The 26,706-nt window shown below is 37.5% G+C and overlaps 1 protein-coding gene across 2 annotated transcripts in view; it reads left to right on the top strand.

The window, feature by feature from the left end:
• Positions 1 to 26,706, top strand: part of TENM3 (teneurin transmembrane protein 3) — a 2,338,142-nt gene that overhangs the window by 725,390 nt on the left and 1,586,046 nt on the right. For both annotated transcript variants that reach the window (XM_073219194.1, XM_073219195.1), the window contains one exon: positions 13,409 to 13,463. The gene's annotated coding sequence lies outside the window, so the exon portion shown is untranslated. The remainder of the gene's footprint in view (positions 1 to 13,408; positions 13,464 to 26,706) is intronic.

Here is a 26,706-nt window from a genome sequence, read left to right as displayed (position 1 = left end):
TCACAAAACCCCAAAATCTTTTCCCTGCTCAGAGATTTTTATTTTGGAATAAACTGCCAACTGAATGATAATAATTATAATATTTAATAGTTACATATATATTTCAGAATTCAAACATGTTACCTTATACAAACAACCAATTCAACACATATGCATGCTGATGTAGGTAACGTGTATGAGTAATACACTCTTATCTTAAATGGCATATGTTACAAATAACATGGATTTAGAAATTTATAATTTGGACAATTAAGCTTCAGTTATAACATCTGGAAATAGGTATAGTAATATATTTGGCTAAAGCATGGGGGAAGTCTGGAAATCAGGTCCATTGGGTGGAAAATGTGCACCAATTACATCATAGGCATTGTAGTTTTATATGACTATCTTGACAATTTCCTGGCAAATATTTGTAAGGAGAACACTGGTTTTCACTGGCATAAAGGCCATAGGTTTGTGAGAGTTTTGTAAGGAGTAAATGAGTAAAGTCTAGGAAAGTGAAGGAATCAAGTATGTATTTCATGGCTCAAATGTTTGCAAGTGAATAAGTCAGATCTACAGTTATAAGAGAAGATTATAAGATCTCAGTGTTGCAAGAATTTTTTTGTTTATATGAAACACATATAAGCAGACAGAATAAAGTTACTAAACATGGAAGGGTCAGGGACAGAGGCAAGAAATACTTTAACTATGAATTTATGGTATATGCATTAATGCTACAGTGCAGAAAACCGTATAAGATGCATTGAATCTAGTCCTGAGTTTCTGCCCAGCCATTCCTCCTAAAATATTCTGACAGATACCCTCAAGGACGAAAGAGGACTAAGAGCCCAGGACTAGGGGTCACTGGGGAGATGGTCATAGCCTCTCCTTGCAGTTTTGCTCTACTACATGAATTTTGCAGTAAGTTTGCCAGACAACAAATGTGGGAGACGTTTTCCTACTACAGAATTTCAAATCAAAATTGTGAATGAGTGGCATTGATTGACAGCTATCATCATATCAGCGCAGAAAGCTGATGGCACTGAAAATAACAAGGCCAGTGCTCAGGAAAGGCAGAACGTTTCCTGGCACATCCCATTAGTTTCTCTCCATGGGGTTCTTGAGCTGGGCGGGGAACAGATTTTACGTTGATTCAGTCCTTTGAATGGGAGGCTCTGGCAGTTGAATCCACCCCATGGTAAGTGCAGATTGTCCCACGTGGCAGGAGCAGTCCCCCCACTATAATGGCCAGTTCGTTAGAATGTTAGCAAACAGAAATACACATGACAAAGGGCTGAGACTAGCAGCCTAAGGGAACGAGGTCCTTGGAGTTTCAATAATATTAAACATACTAATTAGCATTTGCATCAAGCAAGTGTATTTGCTATTCCTCTATGCCCAGGCCTCTGTCATGATGATCACCTTATTAGCTTATTGCTTTACACTTGTTCAAGCTACCAAAAAGAGTCCCACTGTTCATTTTTGAACAGCATCATGTGGATAAGGCAAGTTGTGTTATCTGCATCTTACAGAAGAGACAGCTGATCTGCAGAGAGAGCCCATGCAAAAGCTCTGTTGGTAACTGGAAACTACCCACAGATTTTTGCACCATGCTAGGACTCCTGCAGCTATGACCCCTGCCCCTTTAAAGGGAATTCTTTAAGTTACCTTGCTGATAGGTTGGAGCAACTCCCGCACATGGGTTTAAACATCATGCCATGCCCGTGTGAACTGACTCTGCCCAGGTAATGGATTCTGACGATAACAAGCCCCCTTCCAATCTCTCTCCCACTTGCCGCTACCCTCGGCTCTTGGATCTCAGCATAGAGTTCTTACCCAAGATTCATAGCTAGAGGTTCTACATTCTTAAAGCCAGAACTTTGCGATATATGAAGACAAGCCTGCTTTGCTGCAATCTGCATGAGAAATTTTAGTTCAAATCAGTGTCTTTCAGGAGACTCTCAAGTTCACTGTTCTTGGCGGAAATATGCTGGAATCCTACTGGAAAACCACCTGCTAGCTAATACCATAAACCTAATGCCTTACAGTAGTCTTGTCATTCTTCTGTAAATTGAACATCTTTGAATCTAGTCCAAGGTGCACTGTCCTCTAGAATTATAGTCTTAATGGGAACTATTTTTCAGAGAGTTTTTAACGTATGTCCCTTCGGACATCAAATATGCATAGTATAAATGATGTTCTATTAAATTCTCATGTTAACGAGACTCCAATAGATACACAACTATTTGATGCATTCATGTTCCTCTTTGGATTAAGGTTAGATCTATATTTACAAATGGGACTGAGCACAACCCATCTTTTTAGTGATTCCATGAAAATCTGTATATTACGAAGTTCTCAAAGTACGCTCTGATTCTGTTTATTTGCATGTATATGTAGATAATCTATAACTCATCATAATGATAAGTTCCTTTCTTAGAGCCAATCTTAATACTTACATGCAAACACAGCCTGTATATTTTAAAAAGAAAAGAAAATATTTTCATTTACCAGTTACTTTATTTGATATCAATTAACTGTAAATTCCTTTGTTGATGATTTATAAATCCTAAAGAAACAAAACACAGGTTTACTTTCCTATCTCTTCTATGTAGTGTCTAAATAAGTATACATATATAAATTGATGGGTGGGGACAGAATATATACTAAAGCATATTTAATCTTCAACTCATGAATCTGTAATTCATTATCTGATGGCAACACATCTAGGCTATTGATTCCCATAAGATGAAGACTTTCAGTTTCCCTAATCATGTCCATTAGTTTCCTCCAGACAGATTAATAATTTTTCCCAATTGCTAATGGCAATTTTAGGCATTTAATTTTGCATCTACACTTGTGTAGTCACTACTTGGCAACATTTTTATGCAGTACTAGATAAAAAATAATCCTAAGGCAATAAAACAGTCTCCATTTGTTATAGTACTTTGTTTACAAAAGCATCATTATAAGCACTTCAAAGCACAAAAATTCCCACCTATTATTTTTTTAATTAGAAATTTATGTTAGGCTTTAAGGCAATTCTGTTACCTAAGGGCTAAAAACTTATTTTAAAAATGAATCACCCAAAGTACATGAACGTCCTTATTTTTCTTTCACTGATAAATGTGAGCAACGTAAACCTGAACAATACTTTTGAAGAGAATTACAGTTATTTTTAAAACCACATGTAAAATTCTATAGATTTGTGCAATAGATTTTTTTTTTCTGTCTCATTCCAGATGATTTAGAGTGCTTGTTGAATCTGTTAAATATTCCTTGGGAAAACTGTAAATTTTGTTCTAAAATTATTTTAAGTACATCTACCCTCCAATCTTTACAGTGGCATTTAGTTGTTGAAGTGTTGATACTTACTTAAGAGAACTTTCGACTGTGGCCTCTAGATAGATTTCTTTAGAGATAGATCAGAGTTCTCAACACTCACAGTAAAAGTTATTGATTGTAAAATAATTTTCAACTACAAACATAAGCTCTGATTCAAACGACAATGTCTTACGAAGTAGATTGAACTGTTGACTTATGTCAACCGTATTGCTCATGTTAATAAGTATAAGTCATTCTCTCTTAGGCATAATCGACATTTATCATTATATCAGCTTCAGGTATACATAATGCCTCAATATTTGTATGTATTGCAAAATGATCATAATAAGTCTAGTTAATATCTTCACCATACATGGTTACATATTTTTCCTTGAGCTAGCACTTCTAAGATCTTAGCATATTTCAGACATACTTACAGTATTAACTGTAGTCCCCATGATTCACATCATATCCCATGATTTATTTACTTTATAAATGGGAGTTTGTACCCTTTTGCCTAGTCCCTCCCCAGCACCCCAGCCCCATTGCCCCTACTACAACCATCAGTCTGTTCCCTGTATTTATGAGCTTGGGCTTGTTTGTTTGGATTCCACATAGAGGCGAGAACATATAGTATATATCTTTCTTTGACATTTCACTTAACATCCTCAAGGTCCATCTGTGTTGTTGCAACTAGCAAGATTTCCTTTATTTTAGCGCTGAATAATATTCCTTCTTGTGTGGGTATGTGTGTATATCACATTTTCTTTACCCATTTATCCATCCATGGACATTTAGGTTGTCTTGGCTATTGTAAATAATGCTGTAAGGAACATAGAAACATGCAGATATTTCTTTAAAGTAGTGATTTCATTTTTATTCAGATATATATTCAAAAGTGGAATTGCTGAGTCATATGGTAATTTTTGAGGAACCCCCATACTGTTTTCCATAGTGGCTACACCTATTTACATTACCACCAACCGTGCCCAAGGGTCCCCTTTTCTCCACATCCTAACTGATGCTTGTTACTTCTTGTCTTTTTGATAATAGCTGTTCTAACAGGTGTGAGGTGGTAGCTCCTTGTGGCTTTAATTTGCATTTCCCTGAGTTTCAGTGAGGCTGACCACCTTTTTGTGTATCTGTTGGCCCTCTGTGTGTCTTCTTTGGAAAAATGTTTATTCAGGTCCTCTGCCCATCTTGTAATCAAACTTTTTTTTTTTTTTTTGCTGTTGACTTACATGAGTTTCTTTCTGTATTTTGGCTATTAGTTCCTCATCAGATATATGATTTTCAAATATTTTCTCTCACTTGGTAGGTTGACTTTCCGTTTTCTTGATGGTATCCTTCACTGTTCAGAAACTTTTTAGTTTGATGTAGTCCCACTTGTTTATTTTTGCTTTTGATATCAAATCCAAAATGTTATCATCAGGACCTATGCCAAGGAGATTTACCACCTACGTTTTTCTCTAGGAATTTTATGGCTTTTGGTCTTCAATTTTTAATCCCTTTTGAGTGATTTTTTATGTATGGTGTAAGATGGGGGTCCAGTTTCATTCTTTTGCATGTGGCTGCTCAGCTTTCCCAGCACCATTTATTGAAGAGACTGTTCCCCACAGTATATGCTTGGCTCTTTTGTCATAAATTAATTGGCCATGTGTGCTGTGAGTTTATTTCCGAGTCCTCCGTTTCCACTGATGTATCTGTTTTTATGCCAATATCATACTGTTTTGATTACTGTAGCTTTATAATAGAGTTCGAAATTGAGGAGCATGATGCCTCCAGCTTTGTTTTTTCTCAAAACTGCCTTAGCTTTTGGGAATATTTTGTGGGTCCATACACGTTTTAGGATTACTTGTTCTATTTCTGTGAAAAAATCCATTGGAATTTTGATAGGGTTTGCATTGAATCTGTAAGTTATTGTGGATAGTATGGATAGTTTAATAATATAAACTGTTTTCATCTGTGAGCACTAAGTATCTTTCCATTTTTTGTATTATCTTCAATTTCTCATAAAGTTCAGTGTACATGTCTTTCCCCTATTTTATTTTTTTATTTTTTATTTAATTATTTTATTCTTTTTTATGTGATTATAACTTTATTCTTTTTTATGTAATTATAATTGGGATTGTTTTCTTCTCTTGCTGATACTTTATTATCAACGTATAGAAACACAACAAATTCTTGTATATTGTTTTGTTTTGTATCCAGCAACTTTACTGAATATATTCATTAGTTCTAACAGGTTATTGACATAGTCTTTAGGATTCTATATATAATCCTGTCTTGGCAAATAGTGATATTTTTACTTTTCACTTACTGATTTGGATGTCTTTCTTTTTCTTGTCTAAATGGTCTGGCTAAGGACTCCCAAATCTATGTTAAGTAAAAATGGGAAGAGTGGGCACCCTTGTCTTATCCCTGAATTTAGAGGAAAACTTTTACTTTTTTACTGTTGAGTAGGTTAGCTGTGGCTGGTTATTTATGATCGTTATTATTTTGTAGTATGTTCCCTTTATATCCACTTTATTGAGAGTTTTTATCATAAAAGGATATTGAATTTTGCTTTTTCTGTATTTATTGAGATGATCCCTATGGTTTTTATCCTTTCTTTTGTTAATGAGGGGTATCACATTGATTCCTGGAATCTCTACTTTAAAAAAATAAAATGTTAAAAGTAAATAAACATATGCATAAACATGTATCTTCCATGTAGTAAATATATATATGTATGTAATGTATGTGTGTATTTATAACTTCTGTTTCCCCTAGCCAAAAAACCTGGCTCAAAGTGTCCCCCAAAGAAAGAAATGCAGGGTCATGGCGTAGAATGAGAACAAGACTTGGGTTTTGGAATAAGTTTGACTTTGATTTGATAATTGTTTGGTATTATATCTGTATTCTGAAATTAGAAAAAAATTATGCTTCACAATGACATATATAAAGCACTCCCATATCATAAATGCACAGTTTTAAAGGAGAATTGTAATTTGGGGGGGGTAATTATTTCTGGGAAAAGTACTGTCCACAATTTTACATGTGTACAATCCACAGTTATAATTTTGATCATTATTTGTTGAAGATAGAATGGACTTGTGAGGGTCTGTTTTATTCTCCAAAAATTACAACCGCTTGATTTTCTTCCTCCCCTTATGGGCTTTATTTAGATTTTTGTAGGAAATTAAGGTTTAATTAAAAATCTGGTTAAATTTCAGTTGTCCTCATCATGTGATCTTAGATACGTCAGATAGCTCAGAATAAATTTGAAAGCATTCATTGTAGTTATCTCTTATTTTTATTTTTGTTTCACTGTGTGCTTTTTCTAAGTCTTTAATATACAAATAACTGATAAATGAAATTTATGAAAATAACCAAATGGAGAAGGGCCACAAAATGCAGTTTTTGCAATACTGCTTTACTTTGTACAATTCTTTATAATTAAAAATGTGTCTTTCTGTGAACAATATAAAATGGAAGATATACTGTAATATTTATCTCCTACTTAGTTCCACTTTTTTATGCTAATGGCTATACACTGTATGTTTTTTGCATTCTTTAAAAAGACAAATTATTCAGATATATTTCTCTATTGCAAACTCTACCAAAACGATATTCATATTAAGAAAGATTTATCTTTTCTCATTCTACAGAATTTGTGTTCAACAGTTAATTTCCCCCTTTGTTTGTTAGTGGAAAATACTAAAGATCAAGATGTTTGAGTATTATATAATCTTTCACCCGACTTGGAAGGACAGATGAATGATACCACTGATGTTTAAACCCGAAGATCAGAGGCAGTGCTGCAATCTCACACTTACAAAGACTTCCATGGGCTTCAGCATTGGAGATCCTGATTATTACTCTTCTTAGTTAAAGCGTTCTGCTAGACGTTAGTGACTGTATTGGGGTTCTCCAGAGGGACAGAAATGGGACAAGATATACATACATATATGTATGTACACCCACCCCCATATATGGGGTGAGAGAGAGAAGTTCGGTAATTAACTGACTGACTGAGGAATTGGCTCATGCAATTGTGGCAGCTTTTGTGAACCTAAAATCTGCAGGGTCAGCCATCAGGCTGGAGGCCCTGGGGAGAGTGGCTATGTGAGCCCAAAGGCTGTCCGCTGGCCAACTTCCTTCTTGGCCAGGGGAGTCGGTCTTTGGTCTATTAAGGCCTTCAACCGATTGAAGGAGGTCACTCCACATTATTAAAACTAATTTGCTTTATCTAAGTCCACTGATGTAAAGGGTAATCTCATTCGAAAAAGAACTCAGGAACATCTAGACTAATATTTGTCCGTATATCTGAGCACCGTGGCCCAGTCGTGCTGACACATGAGATGAGCTCTCTTGGTGACAGTCTTTGCAACACACTTTGTCTCTCCATTAGCACTCCTACACCCCATGAACAGGGCTGTTGCTCTTTTCTCCTTTCCCAGATGTTTGCAGGGATTGTTTTCCCCCTGAAGGATTATTAAAGTTACCACTACTAATAATTACTACCCTTCTAAGTTATTACTGTAATTTCTACAGCTACTACTACTAATGGGAATGAATTGCTAAGCACCTTCTACAGGGTTGGCAGGGAAACAGGGGTCTTGCTTACGTGTTTTATTTCTAATGCTCACAACAAAGTAGGGAGTTAGGCAGAAAACTTCATTTTGCATCTGGGGGTGGTTAAGGGTCCTGTGCTGCGCCTCACGCTTGTGAAGTAGCCAGGCCTGGGCTGCATCCTGTGCTGCTCACGGTCTTGAAGTCATTTCCTGTAGTATGCTGCCTGCCTAAATTAATTGAAGACATTATTGTCTTGGACAGGGTAGCATGGTTATTCAGCTCTTATGATTTCACAGTAGCAGGAGGGGTTTAAATTAAAAGGAGAAATATGAAACATTAAGATACAGGAATAGGCTTGATCGCTGAAAACCCCCTATAGATTACTGGAGCATCTGTGTAGAATTTCTCTGAGTTTATAAAACAACAGCCCTTTATTTTGGATTATTTCAGGGTGATCCAGACTAGACAGAGGGAAATTGAATATATCCATGGTTTCCTCTGTCCCCTGTGTCTCACCTTCTACGGAGGCCTGGGGGCTGATGTGGTGGAGAGTCAGATTCGAATTCCTTGGCAGAGAGGGTCAAGATCCAAGCTGAGGAGCTGGGATTCGGCTTCATCAGAGAGAGGTGATGCCATAGATTCAAAGGAAAGATCACGCCAAGGCCAACGTTACACCCTCTTGGATTAGGAGAATGAGCTGACTAAATGAAAAAAAAAAACATCTCTTATAGGATTGGATCTTTTTTTTTTCTTTTAGTATGCAAGGTTTAGGAGGATTCAAGGAAGCCCAGAAAGGAATGGCACACTAACAGAGTCGTGTATCAGAATATTAGGGCAGGTGGTAAGTGACAGTGTAAGATGCTGTCAGTTATTTACAAAAACATAGAAAATTAAAGGGGAAACATGTTGAGAAGTGATTCTGGACAGAAAGCGCCCAGAGTCGTGGAGTCTCTCCCTCCCTCAGCTGCCAGCTTGGCCTGTAGCCTGTGGAGCCCTGTGGGTGGCGTGCTTCTTGAGAACACCACGCAGACACCCCTGTGGAAACGCGGTGGCGGTGCTGGGGTCCCTTTTGCATCTCCTGGAGGGAAGCAAAGGCTTTCCCTCTCCTGGAATCCTGAGATCATGACCTCCTCAGCCTAAGGCCAGTTCTGGCAGATTTATTTTCCCATCTCTGCCCTGTGAACCACGCTGATCAAACTGTGGACAAATATGACGTGTACTGTCCCCTTTTTTTCCAACTTCTCCTGAACCAGAGTATTTTAACCACAACACTACTGACATTTTGGACCACATAACTTTCTGCGTTTTTATATAGGGGAGGGAAGGGCTGCCCTGTGCGTTGTAGGGTGCTTGGCAGCCTCTGACTTTTACCCACTCGGGCGCAGTGACATTTCCCACCTGTGGGAACTAAAAATGTGACTGGGCATTTGCCAGATATCTTTGGAGGAACATTGCCCCTGATTGAGAATCAGTGCCCTAAAGGAAGATTGGGCTTATTTCCTCTTCTCATCCAACAATACACTTTAATTTGCTTTTTTTCACTGACTGGGCGTGCCCTGGTTCATTCTCAGTCCCTCACTAGATCGACTTAACACAAATATAAGGGAAAAATATAAGGGTATATAGTTCTTCCTTCTGGAACCAACCAATCCCTAAGGGGATTGGCCCAATGACTTTGACCTTATTAGCGTAAAATATTTCATAGGATTTTAAAACTATTACTATTTCACACCACAAAAGAAGATTAATAAATAAGCCAACAGCTAAAAGCAGAACATGTGGTCAAGATGCAATATGTGGAATTAAAAATGTAGCTGAAAATAATAGAAAATATGTTAGTTTTGTATTGGAATCGTAGGGGAAAACATTGGTTAAAAACTTTAAGACATTTTTCCCCTTTATTATATCAACCATATAGTTCTTCTCAGCAAACTCACTTTTGAAAATGGCAGTACAAGGAAAACTGTCAGAATATGATTTCTTTTTTTCCCCATAGTGAAATTTTGTAGAGAATGAACAGTAAGGATTATGTATTCCTAATCCATACCCCAACCCCAGCAGCTTAAGATGCACCCACTGTCTTGCAGTCTATTTTTAGCACCCAAGTTTGATGATAGAGAAGTTAATGTGATTTCCAGTAGTGCCTAATTTACCCTCAGGGAGTAGCTCCTGCTGGGAGAACCAGGCTCATTATGGATTATTTTGTAGCATCAGTCATGCTATGAGATGACAAGGCTTTATAAGACAAATATTATGGATCAATCTTCAGAGGCCAACGCTACGTGCAGCCAAAAATCCTCATTGGCAGAACAAAACTGAGAGGCCTTAATGAGTTCTGTTACCGTGGCAGCATACTGTCAAATTATGCACTAATGGCAAAAAAGCTAGAAAATCATACCAAGATGCCAGCATGTCTCTTGGCAAGCTGGAGACCAGGGGCTGGTGCTGAGCTTCCAGGCATTCTAAAGGAGAGAACTAAGGCTGGAGGAAGCCACGTCCTGGTGCACACACCAGGATTCGAGTGCAAATCCGAGAGCGGCTATTTGAATAGGAGGGTTATTCTTTCTTGTTTCTTCTCTCTTTCTCTTTCTTCTCTTTTTGTCCTTCCAAATGTGATCAGATGTTACTTGGTTTTGACAATAAAGAGCATACTGAAAGGGTAATGGCTGTATCTGGGACCAAGTCACATTTCAAGAAACAAGAGTTCTACTTCATGAGTCACTTCCTATACTACATCAACTTCTGTCATTTAAATTGCAGCAGAATGCTAAGGCAATTGGCATAATGTAAGAGTGACCAGATGTCCTTGATGGCTCAGGAATGAGCCTGTATTTTATATTTTTGTCTTTTGGAAGATAACCACATTACAGTCTTTCTCAAACTAAATCTTGTGCATGGCTTGTGTTGTAAATCACTTGAAATATCAGAAAATAAGATATTTAAATGATGTATGTAAAGCATCTGGGAGCATGAAGATGCACAAGTTGCCTGCAAAGTTTCATTTATTTATAGTATTTTCCTTTAAGTACTTTTGTTTCAGGACTGTGTTTCTCAACCAGTTTCCTAAAACTTTGGCACATTCGTTGCAACTTACCTCACGTCCTGTCTTTATGTCTATTTCCTTTATTCTTACTCACATCTTAGCTAAGTACATCGTATCTTAGCATGTGTTGAAAGTGAAGTGAAAGGAAAGAACATGGACCTAGAGACGTAGATTTCAGATTTTCTCTCTGAAAACCTAGAGGTCTTAGGGGGCTTCTGAGCCATAGATGGGGAAGGAGTACAGGGGGATCGGAAGGGCTCTGGGGCCCCATTCCAACTAACGTGGCAGCTATTTCCAAATAATATTGCAGTTAGAGAGAGATTTCCACAACACAAACATCTCAGCAGGGCTCGAGTCCACAGTGCTGTCAGGCGGAGCGTACCAAGGTGGGCGACTAAACAGAAGGAAAGCAGCCCTACTGAAAAGTAGAAGGGGTGGCGATGTTGAAGAAATTCACTCTGGGTGTTTTCTCTCATGAGTAATCTTCCTTCAGTCACCTTAAGTGACATCTGATTTTTTTTAAATAACCAGGGATTACACAGTTCCTCCCATTTCTTTTGCCACCTCAGCAGGAGCAAAGCGTGACAGTGGTTCTAGGCTATTTCCATTGAGGAGGAGAATAAAAAAGACCATGAAAGGGTAAAGATGTAACTGGATAGTTGAGCAAGGAAACCAAAAACTACCCCAGATGTCGCTATTGTTGTGCCAAAGGACGAAGATGTATCTCAATAATTTCTATGGCTAGCACATTATTTTATAGAAAGAAATGTCATTTTATAATCAAAGATATTTTGCTGGATATAGCTTTATTCCTATATAAAATAAAAAATATACTTTATGTGTGTTTCCTATAAGATGTAAAATTACTCTTGAAGTTAAAAACAAATTTATACCAATCCATTTTAAAGAGCAGTCCTACAACAATAAAAATGGGGTTTGGTATTTATAGGGCATTATGTCAGAATGCTAACATTTCCTAGCTAATCACTAAAGAGCAGAAAGTCATGATTGTTAACTGTTTTATTCATGTTCTCTATGCTTAACCTCAGATTAACTGCTGCTAAATAGCTTTTTTAATAAGAGGTTTGATAGTAAATTTTTTATCTCAGTATCTTCTTGAGTAAAAAGTCTTATTACACTTAAATATTTGTTCCCTATATAATGGAAGACTATTTCTTAGGTTTACTGTACACCTTACAATATTTTCTTCTTTTAAAAAACACCATCCTTTCTAAATTCAAGTAGTATGATATTTTTTAAAAAACACTTTGTAAAGAAATATGTAAAAAAACATTTTAGGTTACATAATGTCAGCAGATTTTGGTTACTGGATTTAAAAAGCTTATTAAACATGTTTCTAATTTTACTAAATGTTACCTCTTCTATATAAAGCAGTTAATATTTTGGAAAGGCGCAGCTTTCAAAATTAACAGTTTGCATATTACTAGAAAAAGCCTAAAAATTGCTTTGTGCTCTTGACAGTGACTGAAAAATGAAAATAAGTCAAAATGGATAAACAGCTGAAATGGAAGTGCATAGTTCCAATGAAATAGTACTTAAGTCCAAGTCAAGTTTCAGCATCATTAGAGAATACTTTTCAATATTTTCAGATAAATAAAAATGTTTCCTTTTTCGGGATTAAAAATAATTATTTTTTAACAAATGTACTTTCAGGTTATTTTATTTGTCATTATGTAGGTCTTATTCAAACCATGTTATGTTTCTTTCTGTGATTGGTAACATCCGTCCATGAAAAGTAAAATTAAAATTTAAGAAATAATTTAAGGAAAAGACTCCTCCAATAGTATTTGCCCCAGTGAGCTGGTTAATTCTTGTAAATTGGTCTTTTGGCCTGAGTGGTTTAGATAATTACTTAAGTTCTCCATTCCATGTTGAATATTCAGATACTACTCAATATCAAGCATATGATAAATGATTGGTTTTACTTGTGTCTTCAGTGAATCGATCAAATATTGAGTGAAATAGTGCATTCTATCCACATGTTGCCATCATAGAATCACTGATTATTCACAAAGTGGTAGCTCTCAAATTTGATTAGATCTTTTTCCTATTGTTTTCAAATTTGTTTGAAGGATTAAGAAAGATTTGTTTGCTCAAAGAGAATTTTGTATAACATTAAAACATAAGTCTCTAATCGGCATATCACAAACTATTTATTCACTCCGTTTAAACCAATGATCAGATTGCCTATAAACATTGTAAGGTGAGGACATGAAGATATTCTTTACTCCAACTATAATGTTTTTGTTTTTTATGTAATTGAAATTTTCTTTTCATTTTTCAGTAGTATTTTTAACATACAGTGTGCATGGAGAAATAGTTTTCACTTGCCTTGTGTAGTGTAGTTTTTAATTCATGAAAACCAGGAGATTATAGTTATAACATTTTCTTATTAACATAAAAGAATCTTACTGACTAGTACAATTTAAGCTTTATTGTATTTTAAATTAACATATTCATGTTTTTGCGACTTTTTAACAGGCAATAACTTCAAGCTCTCGTGGTGGATGTAGATTTTTGCTGCAAGGAAATAATAGTAAGTACTTAAGTATATGCAATAACTTTTGAAAAACCACATACAGCACCTAATATTTGGAATTCAGTTATACTTAAATGCATGAAAAAGGTACAATGATTATTTAAATTTCACCTACCATTTTATAATATTGATGAAATTTATTCACTCTGATGATATTTCCATATAATTTCAATAGATTAATGCCAGGTCTTTTAATTAATCAAGAAAAATAGACCCATTGCCAAATCTTTCCATTCTGTACAGTGTGCTTATGTCCACCTTGCTATATAAATTTTGCCTGTGCATTTATGACATTGGCCATTTCTTTGATTAGTTGATTAACAGAGTTTTGTTTTCTGTTTTCAATTTTGCCACTGGTTTTCAAATTTTGGATTGCAGGATATTTATTTTGCATTAATAACTGTTTTTGGAGCAACTCAAATTCATCTCTTGCAATGTTGCATTTTTTAAAATAATTTTCATGCAAATGTGAATCACTGTCTTCTATTAATCTCCCAAAAGGTAAGAGAGGGGCATCTTTCTCCCAATTGGAGTTAAATGGTAAAATGGGGTGGAATGACTTTTCAGCTCTTCTGCAGTGTATTTTCATTATGGTTTAAGTCTGTATGTTTATTTCAAATGTGAATGTAAGTAACTTTTGTTTTACCTGCCATTCTGGGTTATCTTGTACCTTCCTTTATATTGATGTAATTACTTGGGAATTACCTCTATTCCAAATTGAATAGGGAAATATCAGCATGCTGCAGGCTCTGTGCTCATCCAGGAATTAAAGTAATTTAAGACAGGAGGTTTTAAAAGGAAACTCTATTTGTAAGGAAAAGATGTAATTCACTGCCAGAGGTATCTGTCTCACTGAAACCTCTAGAGAGACAAAAATGCTCTCCAAATTCTTGATTTTCTAAGTAGTTCAGATCCCGGTGTCCTATCTACTCAGATAGATTTCTGACGTATTGTGCAGCCCTGGCTGTGTCCTGGCTTCTGTTCCTTACTGATCCCATTTCCTGGGTGTCTTCCTAATGCAACAGTGGGCCTCTGTGGCTCTGCTCCTGTCCAGTGATCTCCAATTTGCACTGGCCTCCTTAGGCAATTCCAGTGTCTTCCTGCAGTGCGATAAAGTAACTATCGCCACTTTATAAACTAGATGACGGCTGTACTTACACAATACCTGCAAGGCTCTTTCAGGTATATGCTGTATTAGAAAAGAAAGTGGTTTCTATTGTGGGGATTTTACCATCACCTCTTCATTAATATGTTTATAGACAAAGGCTTTGGTGAATAAACTTTGATCTTTAGAAAGTGTTAACTGGGACAACTCTGTGATAGCCTAAACATGTTATAAAATTGTTGGTGAGATAACTCAAACTATTTTCTGCCTTACTGTGGAAAAGAAGGAGGAGAAAGGACAAAGGAAAATGCTTTCATACATGAAAAGTGTGAGGACATTCATTTCTTTATAACCAAGTAGAGATAATCAGTAGCCGAACTGAATATTTTATAAATAAGGGTATAACCCACTTAATTTAAATTCTCTTTTCCTTAGAAGTTTCCAGTATGTTTTTATTTTCAAGTCATGTTTATATAATTTCTGGGAACAATAAAATATGAATATGCATGTGTATAAATATATGTATATACATTTATTTATTTACATAAATATGTGTGCACATCCACATCAGTAAAATCATATTTTCTTAAGGCCTCCGAATGGGAAGCTTTGACTATACATACAGGAGTTTATTTATTTGAATTATTCTAATTTTTATTTCACGTCTAAATGTTTACTCTTCATCTGTTCTCATTCTGCATCTGATCCCCACATACATCATATTCCTGCCTTCTGCTTGCCCACCAGAAGGGTACCTGGAGAAAATAGAGATATTTAACAGCAGTATCAATTCATTGTGGTAGGAGGTGTGGTAAGAATCAGGATGTAATGATGGGGAGGGAGAGATGTGAGGTGGTCCAGTGAGGGCTAAGGCGACGTTGTCTGGAGAAGATACTTCTAGAACCACAGTATGTGTGTAACCATACTGGCGGTGGTGGTGGTGGTGGTGGTATGTGTGTTCCAAAATGTGGGCAGGGGCCGAGCAGTGAGGCTGAGGGTAAAGAGGCTGCAGGAGCCATTCCAGGCTAGATGGGAAGGAAAGGCCGTCTGTGCGGTACGTAGCAAGATCAAGGCAACGGGGGAACCTGACCTGCTTAGGGAGCTGAGAATAAAGGTCACAGAGTGGCCGGGAATCAGAGACCTGGAGCATAAAACTACATCTGCTACACGCTGAGGGGCTGGCACATTATATCCGTTTTTCCCCAGAAAACAAGAGGGATCCCTAGTGCCTTTCGCAACAGTGAGGACCCTTGGAGCGGCAACTTTGAAGAGGGCTTAGGGGTGATGGAGAAGACACAGCAGAAACGGAAATAGGAAACCCAGTTAGGAAACTGCATTGGTAGTTCCAAGAAATACGTGATGATAGACTTACCAAAGGAAGTGGCTCTGCGGGCAGAGGGACAGCCTGGATCATCTCCAGCCCGGGTATTCCCTGCAGGTTGCCCATTCTATTTGACGAAGGGAACCTGTGGGATGATTACGGACTGGAAGGCTCTTGACACTAGGAATGGGTTACGGGTTTTAAAATAGTAGGAAGAGCAGAGAGATTTAGTTCAGTTTAGGTTGCGGGGCTCTTACCCCTTAGGAGGAGACGGGAGTGGTCACGGAGCCTCGTTCCGAACCCAGGCACAACCAGCTGTGGCGGTAGCGGCTCTCGCCACCTGTTCTATCTTGCATACACTGTCCAGTGCAGTAGCCACCAGCCTCAGGAGACTACTAAAAATAAAATTATTGAAAATAACATATTTAGTTCCTCTGTTCACATTCATCACATTTTAAGCACTCAATGGCAAAAGGTGGTGGGCAGCTACCCTGGGGAACAGCCCGTGTACTGCCAAATGTGATACTGGGCATTGCAGGTCTAGATTTTCAAAGCACCCATTAAAAAGTGCATCCTGGATCGCAAAAGCAAATGCTTAACTAAGTGTATTTTAATGTTGATACCTTCCTAAAACTTTTAGAAGTAGAGAGACTTAATTATATGCTCATTCCATAATCAGGCTCGAGCTTTTAGTAGAACCAGGAAGTGTTAAATCCTCAAGTTGGTAATTCAAGGATTTCGCTTTTCCATCAGTGAGGGTCATAACTAAAATCCACCCTGGCTGTTACAGAAATGACAAAATGTTCAAGGTAACACATCAAAGGGGTCACTGTAGAACAAGATAATTTTCTCAATGTATCTTATTTTCCTAATGCTTTTTCAGCATCTCCATTTCCATCTTTAAATACATTAACAAAACTCATTGATGTCAGTTCCCACTAAGAGATAATAACATGTGGAGTAACAGAATCTTATTACACTGCAATTTCCAGTGCTCAGTATGTAAAATATAGTTCACTACCCCTGACCCCTTAAAATGTGTGAAATAGAAAAATCTAAAATATCAGCCTTTAATAACAGTGCTGCCAAATGATGAAATATCTTATTTCTGAAGGAAATAAAGTTTGATCATACAGGAAAAGTACAGTTGCTCTCTATTCTAATTGCTTACAACCTGACTTCATTTCATGTGCTCTGTAGGTTAAAGGATGTTTTGCACCTGGTGTTACGTTCATTATAAACATATTATTGGATCTTCTTTTATCATTTTTTACAGATGAGATATTAGGAGAAGGGAATCCATAGGAAACAATGTAGGAAGGGAAGGAATGGAGACAGAGTCAATGTATAACTCTGTCCCTGGCCTATGCTTCATGCACCTTTTCCCATGACGTCATTTATCGGCTATAAACTGTTTGCATTTGGTTATTTGTCTAATGTTACAAACTAGTGTATGTACTGATAGATAGGTATCACGTCACTCTTTACAACAAGCAAGTCCCACTTCACTCTGGGAAGGGAAGAAAATTTATCAGCGTTTTTGCGTAATTCACCTTTCACACTTTACCGTGAATTTCAGTCCCCCCCTTCCTGCTCCCCATCAAAAAGAGTTTCCTTGCTGGTCAGTTGACTACACACTTGCCTTCTTATGCAAATTCATCAAAGGCACATGGTTTTTATCATATCGCTTTCTTTTTCCTCACAGTCCTTTAGGGGGTACATGGAACCCACAGAATAAAGTTTCTGTTACGAGCCTGGCATTCAAAGCCCATCCAAACTGTCCCAGTCTGATAGTTCACACCCAGTCCCCGCAGTTGAGTGAAGTGACTGGATATAAGCTACTTTGCGGCTGTTCCCGCCCTCCACTTGGTAAGGGCATTGGCTCCTGCAACTGCCTTCCCACCACCTTCTCTTTCTTCTCTACCTCAAAGCCCTTCAACCTTCAGGTCACCTTTTGCAGATAGCCTTAGTCTCTAGAGGTCTAAATTCTGCCCAATATCCCTCACTGTACCTGATTTTATTAATTTGACACATCTATATGTTCCCTTGTCACCACTCTTGAAATGAAATGAAATTAAGAATACAGACTTACTCAAGTCTATCCGTCACATGTTCTTAGCTTGCTTGAAGATACTTGTCATGAAATAAATTTGAGATTCTATTGGCGAGAGTGCAGTCTAAGTATTTGTTGACTGAGAATGCAGAGAACATGGGCCTGAGACTGGGTGCCTTCATGAGCTCCTGACTCATGCTGACCTTAGATGCAACTTGGATAGAATTAACAAAATATCATTGTCCTTTTTATTGTACTCCAGAATTCTAGGGCAATAGATTTTTTTCCTTTGAAACTCTAAAGGGCTCTAAGTCCATAAATATAGAAGCACTCAATTTTTGTCCAAAGATTAGTCCATTTCTAATGTAACACTGTGTTTCTGCAGTTACTGTGTTTCTGTGTTTTGAAGAGATTACGGATTTTGATTTCCTGCCTATGAAGGTTAAATTATCTGAAGTAACTAATATGCTTTCTTTCTGTGTTAGTTTCTGATAAACATTTTACTTGGTGATAGTGAAAAACATATTTCAGTAACAATTATCTTTAAAGTGGATTTTCAGTTAAGGATGACTAGAGAGACTTCACAGCTAATGGAGGTATCTTGAGATCAACTTTTATGTTTAAAAAGAAATTAAGTGACATGAGAGTTATTTAGACAAATAATATCTTCTAAACAAAAAAATATCTCCTTCAGCCATGGAGTTTGAAATTCCCAATGATCACTTTAGTGTCTTCTGAAAGTGTACCTAGCAGGGGTCAGAAATAATCCAGCTACCTCTCACAGAACTTATTTTGTGTGATCTTAATATTCCATTGTCACTTCACGTATTAAATGATCTGGATGGAATGGAACCAAGGAGAGCCGAGTGTGATGGGAGAATTGGCAAAAATGGTTGGAGAAAAACAGGAGACTTTGGCAGCCAGTGAACAAAGTAAGGATGCAGAGCACCTACTGGTAGCTACTATTAGAAACTCCGAGGGATTCCAAACATGAAGAGGAAGCGCCAAAGACAGCTTTTGATTGGGGGCAGTTATCTGAAATTTGATCCAAGATACTAATTTAGAAAAACAAACTGTTGTCATGTGTCTATGCCAAGTCGTGTTGCCTTTTTTTGTCAGTCGTATCCAGCATATTGTGTTCATATGTGTTCATTCTTCAAAATGATGAGTTTAGGTGTGGAAATTAACTTGATTCAGCTTTTGTGAGCATTGTACAAATTCAATTTTATACTTATTAATTCAAAGTATAATTGTAAAGTGAAAGCATTTCCCACCCCTCAACCACCCCCCCCCCCCGAATGTACTGGCTCAGTTAAAATGGCTGTTTTGAAATTTTATTAGGGTAATTGGTTTTTTGTTTGCTTGTTGGTATTTTCTGATAAAGACCCATAAGTTTTTCTTCGAGCTGTTTGAATTAAGGAATTTTCTACTATTAGTCACTTAGTGGATTGTACCCACAGAGGTCAACAAGCAGACAGAATAATTTTCTGGGATAAGGCAGGACCTGTCTCTTATTAGGACTGGACTAGAAAAGTGGTAAGATGGTGATAAAATGAATCAGGAATAAAGCTAGCCTGCAGCTTAGTCACTGAGTCAAAAGCAGGAAATTCTAAGTAGGACTGTAGGCATGAAGAAGGATTCTGCCAGTGGAATAGAGACATAGTAGGTGAAGCCGCTGTCTGGCGATGGGGCAGGAGCCTGCCTTCTGGGCTCTTTATGACCTTCTGCCTTGAGGAACGTTGGCCTTGTCTTTAGATGTCCCCTTGGTAGTTTTCTCAGTTTTCATGAGTGCTGTCCACTAGCTGTCCGGGCACATGCCTCTTATTTTAACTGACAGCCTAAATCAGCCTTCCTCCATATGCTTGTTAGGAGAATGTATTGCTTAATCGGTCCCACCTGTTTGAAGAGGACAAAAGAGCAAAGAAAACTAAAAACACCACTGCAAACCCAAACAGCTGTATTTATAGGGATCCATTCTTTCAGATTAGAACCAAGCAAAACAAATCAGTAGAAACCTCTAGACAGTCAGAGATGGATCACATTTTGTGGTCTCCTCTCCCCCTTTCCACAGTCCCAGCACTCTGTGAATGATACTTGGTGTGAAAGTATTGTACACATGTATTTTTAAGAAATATTTTGGTAAAATTGAATGCCCATTAATTACACAGATACTGGTTAAGTGCAGATTGGAGTTGGACATACCTGGTTTTAAATCTTGTTACTGCCAGTTCTAAATATTATACAAATTGGTAAAGTTAAGTAAACCCTTTGTTCTTCCTATCACTTTCTTATTAGTAAGAATTACTTATAAGTGGTTCTACGGATCCAGATAAGGTGGTGTATATCAGTGATTTAGAAACTGGTCGGTAGATGGCCTGGCGCCAGCGTAGATGGTGGTCTGACTGCGGTTGCCGGGGAGGGAGTTCGCCTGAGATGGACTAGCCAGGAAAGGAAGGTCTCCTCAGTCTCAGTCCCAGGACGTGGGTTGTCCTGAGCAGCCAGTGTGTTTTTATTTTTGTTGATATCTTGACCCCAGCAACTTCCTATGATGACCTCTTCTCTTGGCATCTGTGAAATACGGAGCCAAATTTTGAACTCTCCAAGCTGCTCTGTAGGGCTTCAGACCGTGAAATTTAGGTACTCGACTCATACCAACTGTTATTTGTCCTGGGTTTTCTTTATGATTATATTCTATCTATTGTCTTATTTATATTTATACATCATATGGTATATTTATGTTACATATTTTCTAATTTTATATTTAAGTTAATAGATTTAATTAAGTCATTGTTTTGATGAATGTTTTGATTGCTTTAAATACTTTATAAATGCCAGTCAGCATCTGGGATATAGATAAGTAAGTTATTCCTTACCTAAAGTGTTGAATATTGATTTTCTTAAAAAAGCATTATTCTTTGTAACTAGTTGGAAACATGGATTATAAAATAGCTTCTTCAACTCTCGAATCCACCTAGAACTCATATTGGATATGCTATCTTGATAAGTCCTTGTGACATCCTGAGAAACTATACATTTCAAAATCTGCAAATATATTTAAAGCTTCTGATGTAGTTCATTCACCCAATACAAAGAGAAATTTCCTTCATTAAATTTTGCACATCTTTAATCTGTTTGCATTCTTCTATAACAAAAACTATGAACTGATCAATAATCCTTAACAAAGTCTGAAATTTCTATCATGAATAATATAGTTCAGGAATAATTAAGCAATACTTGGCTCTCCTGGTTGTTTGGGTGCTGTTTGGATGTAAAAGAAGCACAGATCATAATAATATGAACTTACACCAGTCAACTGACTAGAGGTACCAACTTACTATAATAATGACATTGGGGCATATTAATGTATCTGTCGGTAATCAATCTAATCTAGGGCTTTCTAAACATTTAATTTCTACATCTTAGACAAATGTATAGAGTGTCTAAAAATATCCATTTCCTAAATAAGAAAAAATGGAATAATACTTATTTCAATTTGAGTATGTTTTCCTACTTTATGTTAGATTGTTTCTAATACATTGCATGAAATTTAAGGATTCACAGTTTTATTAAATTAAAAGTGTATTTAAAAAACATCATTCAAAGGATGTCTCAGAATATTGTGAGGTAAAGACTTAAGAATTTCAAATGTCCTTTTAAAGTTTTATCTCATTAACTTTTTCATTTATCCTGCTAGAATTCTGTAACTCAAGGCAAAGCCATGTATTAAAAAAAATATGGAGATACTAAATTTAAATTATCAATTCAAACATGGGAAAATAAATAATATGTGAAGGCATTCTGCCAAGAATCATCTTGTATCTGTTGCTCAGGAAGTGTGCTGGAGAGTTCAGTTCACTAGGTCTTTGCCATTCCCGGTTTTTGTCTTCTTATTGTTGTTTGTTTACAAGTCAGAAAAATACCTGTTTGTATTTCTGGTTTCACTAATCTTAAATACTTAAAATCCATAAGTTAGTATACATTGAATACCAATATGTAATGGAGTAAATTTACATCAGTAAATTTCAAGTATCAGATTTTAGGCAAGAGTTATTACTGCTGTGGTAAGGTGTTGGGGTGCCAGAAAGATACCTTGCCACCCCATAAGTACCATCTTCTCAGCCCTGACCTGGACTCCTGTCATCATCTGTAGTTGCTCCGTCACTCAAGTAGCCAGATCTGCAGGGTCCCCTTCCCTGGGTACGTCATGCCTTCTTTCAGCTCACTGTCACCTGTTTGGTTATGACTGGTTTTTCTTATCTCACTGCGGCCCTTCCACGGACTCCTCTCCATTCTTCCACTTCATCAGCCGTGTCCTATGTTTCTTCTTCTACAACTTAGATTTCATACCTATGATTTCAGTAGGAATCGCCAGCTCCCTAAACATGCTTACAAAATTACAAATCGACCCCACAAGCCTGAGTCCCTCAATTCATGGGCAGATCCTCCTCCCAGGCTTCAAGGTCATGCCCTTCCACACTCTCAAGTCAGTACTGGTCAGTTTGTCCTCTTTCTCTTAATGGTCCACCTCGACATCTCTGGTGGATCCTTCCCACTAGATTTTAGACTAAACAGCTTTAAAACAATAGGATGCATTCAAGAAAACAATAAGAACAAACATCCTTGTTCAATCTCTCATCACTCTTCAGCTAACTCTACGTCCGTCTCTCTCTAGAGATATATACTATTTGTCTGGGTATGTATCACACTATGATACTATATCCCAGAGGGTAAACTGTGTTTTGACCCAAAATATTGATAAAACTTAGCATGGTATAATAAAAATATAGAATTATTAAAAAATTCTCTTTTCCCTTTTAAACTTTATTTTGCTCATTTATCTTGGTTGTCTTTTGAATAGAAGAAATTGGTCTAGTTGTGGGACTAGTCTCGGAGATTGTTTGTCTACTTGAAAAATGAGGGATTGTGTTTGGTATCTTCGAGCTCTGTTATGCTGGGATGGGAGAAATTTAAACCTCATTATCTCCCCTTGGCCAGGCAAAATATGTTTATGCTTTAATATTTTTCCTGCGTATGTATATTTTAAAGACAGTAGAAACTCTCTTCAAAGATGTGTGCTGCTGGAAGGGCCTGGAAAACAAGTGTATAATTTGCTCATACTTAACTACCTTCCTGTGAACAGAGGTATCAGGAACAATTAATCAAGATGTAGAAGAAATCTTAAAACATCTTTACTATTTGCTCATTGGTTTGTGCAATGACATCTTTTAAAATGACATCTGAAGCAGCATTTATGCATAAATTTGTTGGTTGTAAGATCTGTTTCATTTGTTGAAATATGCATGTAAGATGATAGCCTTATTGTATTTCATAATGTAGACAATATTTAGATTTATTTTTCAATGAAACATTTTCACTAGTGTCCAATTTCCAAAAGACAGTTTATTCTAAATTTAAGTGATAGTTTTTGACACTATTCTAATTATAAACATACTAAGACTATTAATGTAATAAAAAGGAACAGATCTGGACTTCTTGAGATGGATTTGTGCTCAAGTCACAATCAATCTGTGATTTTGTATCAACCAAGAAAGACGACAGATCAGAAACAGCTTTCCTTATACAGAACTTAAGATACAAATATAAGAATATATCACGCTGGTCATAATGAAAACTGACTTTGTGACCTCAAGTAATATTTCAAGGTTATTTCCATGGAAAGCTAGGAAGTTGCAGCATTATGCAGAATGGGTTAATTTTGCCATATATCTTTTATTCATTTTTAGAGAATGGAGTCAGTTATGCTTACATTCTTATTTAAATGTTGGCTTGAGAATGAGGTGCTGGCATTGGAATATTACCTATTCCTGTATGAAATTTAGCTGTCTTCTCTATCAGCTTGACCTTCTGCTATTTGTATATTTACTGGCTGGACATTTCACCTGCTCCTCCTAGTTTACTAAGGCTATAAATAGGAAGAAGAAGTAGAAAGGTTAGCCAATCAAAATGCAGAATATAGATAAAGGTCAGGGTGGTAGGGCATGCGATTCTAATTCCCAATATATATCAGGCAATAAAAATATGACACCTCATTCTGGTGGCAAAAATTGTACTAACGGAATTGAAAATGCTGTGCAAATTATTTTTCATACAGGACTGTAGTTTTGAAACAGAGAAATAGTATTTGTCCATTTTCATTAAGCTTTTAGATTTATACTCTGATCCTTACTAAAAAGAAGCCACGCATACAAAACTAAAAAACAACAAATGTATATTTGAAAGTTCCAGATTTTTACACATTTCCTCTTTACTGATTAATAAATTATAGTCTGAGTTATATATGGGCAAAATAAAGCATAGGTGAGATAAATGGTAACACATAGAAATCCAAAACTGGAAATAAACTCTGAGAAAAATTGCTGATTTCTTAATAATTGTTCTTTTTTCTTAAGGTATAGTATTTACAGATAGTTCTTGGAATTTGGGTAGAAGATTAGGGGGTCAGAATCCAAATAATGGCTCCTGCAAAGATACCCACATCCTAAGACCTGGAATCTGTGATAGTTACCTTACATGGCAAAAAAGGACTTTGAAGTTATGATTAAGTTAATGACTTTGATGTGGGAATGTTATCCTTGATTATCCAGGTGGACCCTGAATGCAGTCACATATATCTTTACAAAAGGTAGGCAGACAGAGATTTTACGAACACACAGAGAAAAAGGTGACCTTGGGGACGGAGCTCAGAGTGACGCAGACACAGCCAGAAAACACCGAGAACCACCAGAAGCCGGAAGAGGCAGGAAGTGGCTCCTCCCATAGCCTCTGGGGGAAGCACACCGGCCAGCACCGGCATCTCAGCCCAGTGGAACTAATCTCAGTTTCTGGTCTCCAGAGTTATAAGAAAATAAGTACATGGTATTTCAAGTCACTGAGTTGGTGCGTATTTGTCACAGAATCCTAGGAAAGTAACACAGGTGCATTTTTGGTGAGGGACAAAACTCTTAGAACATTTTTGCGGAAAGCAATATCCCTTTCAGTTAGAAAAAGAGAGAGGTTTACAGATAGCATCGGAATGAATCTGATCATCAGCTTGAACTCAAACATTTCCGCTCATCCTCATATGCATGGGACGGGGATGTCAGGTGAGGTTTGCAATATCTAAGGGTACTTAAGTGAGCTGAAGGCCCACTCGTCATCGTGAAGATCAGTACAAACTGACTGGGGATGAAGATGCCCGATGTGCATTCTGGCTGAGAGGTTGAACCCCCATGTCCTTAATTTTCTCAAGTACTTAAAGGAGAGGAGGATAGCCGTGTCATAAATCTCTTCCAAGAATTCTGGATATATTCTGAAGGACAGGTAAATTGGAAAATATCATAATTTGGGTATGGTTGAGGAAGGTAAGCCTAGTGGTGCACCTTGGTGAGGATATTGAACGATATGAAACTTGGGGTATTTGGCACATGGATGATGAGAACAGTAATCAAGGAAGATAAAAACAAGATGTGTGGAAAGGTGTGCTACCTACAATTTTACACTATTTTCAAGAACAGGTCTCATTACTCTGCTGCAATATATAAAATATACCCTATTTGTTATTTAAATACACAGTGTACAAATACAAATGTACCCTAGATGTTACTTAAAACCTGGAAATGAATTAGATAATACAGATAGAAAAGAGAGGAGATCCACTAAGTGAGCAGTGGGGGGTTCCAAGCCTGGAGAATGGGGAGATGAGGGGAAACAGCGAAGGAGAAGGAGATGGAGATGAGAGAGCTGGGAGAGAACCAGGGAAGCATGGTGCCCTGGAAATCCAGTCAAGAACGTGTCTCAAAGAGCAGGGAGAGATCAACTCTCAAGTGCTGGGAGGTCAAGTAAAATGACTGAATGTGCACCCCTGATTTTAGTAAGGTGGGGGGCCACTGGTGACCCTCACCCAAAGCAGTTTCAGTAGAGTCATCTGATTGCTGAGCTACTTTATCGTGAAACAAGCCTTGTCTGAAGCATTTGCACAAACCGGTTCTGTGAGACTGATAAATACGAACTCAAATGGGATTTCATTGATTGCCTTCAGGTACGTCTGTTTCCCAAAGACTGTTCTTCCTAAGATCAACACTTAGAAGGAGAAGAGCATTCATAAACAATTAGGCTGGGCAAGTGTTTTAAGGAGTTTGGTTACAAGGGGAAGGAGAAAAAGGAGCAAAGCTGGAGGGCAAGTCAGGACAAGAGGGTTTGGTTCGGTTCTGTTTCTTTCAATATGGAGGTCATGACGCGACATTTATGTGGTAATGAGAATGACGTTGTAATGGGCAAGAATAGGGAGCTATTGATACTGAAGAGGTGGTGAGGGGAGTTGCCGAGGGCTCAGTGGAAATTTCCAGAGCTGGAGAGCAGTTTGGCATGAGCTATACAGGGAATTAAAGTAAAGCGATGACCGGGCTTTGTTTGGTGACAGAGGACAGAGGAGGTGAGGCCTCTTGTTCTAAGGCAGTTTGTGATGGCAAAGCTGTAGGTGATATGAAGGACAGGAGAGTTCGAGGCCTCACAGAGAGGAGTCCGTTCTAGGGTTCCCTCTTGATTGTTGCGGGCAAGGTAGGTGTTTCTGGAAGGGCTATCTTGCTTTGCACTCACAGAACTCCCAAGGTCCCTATTAGCTGCAGCTGATGCAGGAATGTAGGTCAGCAAAAGATCAGAGTGCCTCGAATCTCAGAGGCCCTACGTATGCAGGGGAGTGAGTGCTGGCGGGGCTTTAAATACAAGGCCATTGGTTGGTGGCGGGAGATTTAAATTCAAGGTC

The sequence above is a fragment of the Manis javanica genome, chromosome 12 (genome assembly GCF_040802235.1).
Source record: "Manis javanica isolate MJ-LG chromosome 12, MJ_LKY, whole genome shotgun sequence".
Lineage (NCBI taxonomy): Eukaryota > Metazoa > Chordata > Mammalia > Pholidota > Manidae > Manis > Manis javanica.
Note: the sequence above shows the minus strand (reverse complement) of the source record. Positions and strands in the feature narration are given on the sequence as shown.